Here is a 4,329-nt window from a genome sequence, read left to right on the forward strand (position 1 = left end):
ACATCAATCTTGTGCAGCATGAAGGCTGCGAATCCAGAGTGACACAGCTGTCCTTGACTTTGCAGTAAGACAAGTTGCTGTCTTTTAGTCCTCCTTAGTCACTCTTGCTTACAGGGGGGAAACAAAACAACCATCCTCTTTTTCCATTCATGTCAGCTAACACCAAGTGTCAGAGATAATAGGCTCTCCCTTTCCTATTAGGGCACAATAACTACACTGTCCAAATATACCCTGTTATGATTTATGAGCTGTTGAGGAGATAGACAGACTGTTTCTTTTTTAAAAAAAATCAATAGTCACCATCTTTTGAAGGGGAAAAAAGGCATTAAATCAAGGAACCTTAATCAAATATTTCATTTATTATCATCAAGTGGCATTCACAGTGCAACGCTATGCAAGGAATCCCCTTGAGTTCAATGGTAGCTGGCTGTAGCAATATTCCCCAACCTGGTGCCCTCCTGATGTTTCAGACTTCAGCTCCCAGCAACCCCAGCCAGGATAGCTATGTTGGCTGGCATTGATGGTGTGTTGATTAGGGCTAATGGGAATATAGTATAAAACTATGGGAGAGCATCAGGCTGGGGAAGGTGGTTGTGTATAAAATAGGAAAGTTAGAATGGTAGCCATCAAAATTGTATTTTATATTCTATTTTGTAATTTTGTCGTCTTTGTAAGCTACCCAGGGTACATTTGTTGATGGGTGATCATATGGAATACATGCATAGATATATAATGCCTGCAATCAAACTACATAAAATGTTATTAATTTAAAAAAAAAACCACATGCTAAGCAACCACAGGAGAGACAAGGCAGAACTGAGAAAGCAAGGGCATATAAACCTAGCACAGGAAAGTCAGACTGGAGGTAGAATTCATTGCAGACTGGGCTTTCAGTGAAATCTATTACAAGAAGACTGCAGTAGGATATAGGACAAATATAAGCTGCATGCCCTGAACTGGCAGGATGATGGGGAGTTGGAAGAGAAGGAACAGGATTCTGGCATGGGGTTTAGCCGGGGCAAGCTGGGAATTGGGTTGGTGTAGGAAGTACTCATGGGGTGACAGAGGATGGTGAGGGGATGGAGGTCACTGCACAGGAACCAGAGAAGCAGGACCCATCACCAGAGCCAGAAGGGCCCCTGTCTCCACAAACACAGCAGGCTCTGAGGCATAGGGAGCAGCGAGAGGGGTTGCTTTAGGAGGCTGAGGCAGGCAAAGGTCCACAGCCCAGCTCCCTAGCTGGCCAGCTGGGGATCACTAGTTTGGTGAGGAGGTTTGTGATTCCTCAGTTTGAGTAGGCTCCAAACAGGTGAGGGTCACATGCCTCATCAGGCCCACATGCTGCAATCAGCTTGCAATGTATAAAAGGGCAGCTGAGCTGAGATGCTGTGTCTGCTCAACTGCCCGTTGGTGGTCCTCAGCTTGGATGAGCCAGGTTCTCTGCTGAACTTTGGACATGTGGATTGATCCTGGACTGGGGACTTGACATGTTGACTTGCCACCAAGTAGGCTACGGTTTCGTTAAGCTGCTAAACCAATGCACACACTTGTACATAATCTCTTTAGTGCATGTAGTTACTTTGTTGAGTTGTTCTTATTTAGGTACGTTTGTTTCAAATGGTTTAACAGGGTTCCTTTAAAAAAAATATCATTTTGCTATCCTATATGTACTATCGGTGATAAATCATGCAACCTTTAAATATAAAAAGCGGAAAACAGGAAACCAAGTTGTGTCATCACATGGTTTCTTCACTGTTGGAAAGATAATGTTGCGCTTGAGAAATCTTGCCTTGAAAACAGTGGTTTCTTGCACGTGGTTATTATTGATGCAGAGGGAAGAGCAATAATGTAGGTATCTGTTCCAAATCCTATAAGAGAAACCACAATTTTACTAAGAATTGATGCTACAATGTCTTCCAATGTAAGATAGTGAATACATTGTCATACAGAATAAAAGGTTGCTGGGAATTGTTTACATATGAAAACAATCTTCCCACCCATTTCCAGTCTGCTGAATGCCACTATATTCAACCTTTTTATTTAAAAAGCTAGATTCTAGACTGACATGTTTATTGCTTGCTTCCCTGCACCCCCTCCATTCACTTGAGCTGTGAAATATTCACTGAGGATTTAAACAGGCAACTAATGTTCTTTATATTGGCTGCTGTGAGAACAATCCTTTAAGGGGGTTGTGTTGATACCAGAAATAATGAGAACAATAGTAAGCATATTACTGTAAATTATACTTCAGTTTTCCTGTATTTAAAAAAAATATATTTGGAATAAATCATTCAAAGAAATACTCGCATTGCAAAAACGCCTTATCCTTGACTAAAAATAGCACAGCTATGGAGCGTCTCATGTGGGGCTTTCATTTTAATTAATATTTCAGAGCTGTTCCTTGCAGATGAAGAAAGTAAGGCTTCTATTCATAAAAATGCTGGCATACTGCCACAAAAATGCTGCTTTATTGAGCAAAGAGGGAAAAGTTGGAATGTGTCTTTCCAGGAGGAATGCGTATTATTTTTATTTAATTCATAAATCCTTTTTCACCCCATTGACTAAAGGTGAACTTTTTTTTAAAGAACTACTTCTGCTGAGAGGGTAAGGGGGAATGGCACTTAAAATAATCAGAAGAGAGACACTGCATTTAAAAGGGCTCATTAAAAAAAGTTATTTTTTTTACTACAGAAAGCAGTGTCACAATTGTGCTGGAGCAAAAAATGAAACAGATCCAGACAATTAACAGCTAACAAACAATAATTTGAGTTGGCTAAATCAGCTTGAAATAGGGTGTTACAAGACAATTGAATTTAGCATCACAAAAGAAAAAGAAAAAAGTTTAAATAAGGTAGGTGTGAACCAGTTAAGGTATGTTCACAAGCAGTACCAGATTTACGTATAAGCTAAACAAGCTATAGCTTAGAGCCCCACTCTCTGGGGGGCTCAAAAAAAATATTAAAGGGAAAACCTGGATGTACATTTCCAAAATATAAGATAAAAATAAAATAAAACCTACATACAGAAACAGTGTTTAGTGTTGTGTAGGCTCCTATGATGTAAGCAATGGGCCCCGCCTGCTAGCCTGCTCCCTAAAATATCACAGGTTTGCTCATTTCTACATCAATTACTTTGATAAAATGCATATTTAGTTATGTGCAAATGGCTTTCGATACCTATTAGGTCCATAAATTACCGTATAGCATATATTCAACACAAAAAACAGCGACAATTTGTTGTTGACAAAGGACAGCTGGCCATATAAAGGGCCCCATTACCTTCAGTAGCTTAGGGCTTCATCAAACCTAAATCCGGCCCTGTTCACAAGATTATTTCCTAAGAATATTCCCACCCCACTCCCTTTCTGAAACGCCTAAGATAGACATTGTACAAGACTTCCTGTACTTTCAGGGCAGATCTCTATTACAAATATTTATTGATTTTTATTACCAGTTTAACTGCAACGGCTTCCCTCAAAGAAACCCAGGAGTTGTCATTTGGCAAGAGGGCGGATAATTCTTTGTTGACAGCACCTCTCACAGAATGTCAGTCCGCAGGCCTTCCTGTAAAGAGGGAATGGCTATAAAACAGGTTTCAGTTTGTGGTGAACATGTGTGCTCCTTCTGACGCTTTTGTATTAATCCTAAAGAGAAGGAAATACAAGACAGTGCGTGCTGTTTGAATGGGTGACAGTGGGTAGGGAATAAACACCCTGCTCCCACAACTGTATTTTTAAAAATGTGGGAGAATTTTTTTGCTATGAACTTTTGGTGAAATGAAGTTGCCCCCCCCCCAAAAAAAAAGCTCTTCAAAATTCTACTTTGCAAATTGTGATCTTGAACAGTCACTGGGCTTTAGCTTAATATTTAGTCAATGTTGATACAAGAACATAGAGCATAAGATCTCTGCTGGACCAGATCAAAGGCTCATCTAGTCTAGCATCCTTTTTTTGTAAGAAATTTTTGTTAGTTTTCAATGACAGTCCAATAATAAGCATCATTATAGCAATACCAATTCATAATACGATTATGAATACCAATCATTCAAATACCAAATTATATAATTTAGTTAAGAGTGACCTCCCATGTGCTAGATTTGACGGTTTGATGATTTTATTTCTGCATCCCAAAATCTTATTAGTTTCAATTACATTCAGGTCATAATAGTAATCCCTTATACAACTGCAATATTAATACCGTAACTTCTATTTGTGTTGACACTTTAAATGATTTATAAAACTGAAAGTGAGGAACTCAAACTATATCTTTGTTCTTCTTGTGTGTGGCAATTATTCTGTCCGTGGTGTTTCGTCCTGTCCTTGTAAGATGT

General features: G+C 39.2%; 1 long non-coding RNA gene across 1 annotated transcript; it reads right to left on the reverse strand.

Moving 5' to 3' along the window:
• Positions 1–343: 343 nt before the first annotated feature.
• On the reverse strand, positions 344–3,628 carry LOC310710052. The gene is made up of 2 exons (XR_014527764.1): positions 3,451–3,628; positions 344–1,868 (listed from the first exon to the last, which is right to left on the reverse strand). It is a non-coding gene; the product is annotated as an uncharacterized lncRNA (long non-coding RNA).
• Positions 3,629–4,329: the final 701 nt, after the last annotated feature.

The sequence above is a fragment of the Podarcis liolepis genome, assembly GCF_965112155.1.
Source record: "Podarcis liolepis genome assembly, chromosome: 6".
In the NCBI taxonomy this organism is placed as follows: domain Eukaryota; kingdom Metazoa; phylum Chordata; class Lepidosauria; order Squamata; family Lacertidae; genus Podarcis; species Podarcis liolepis.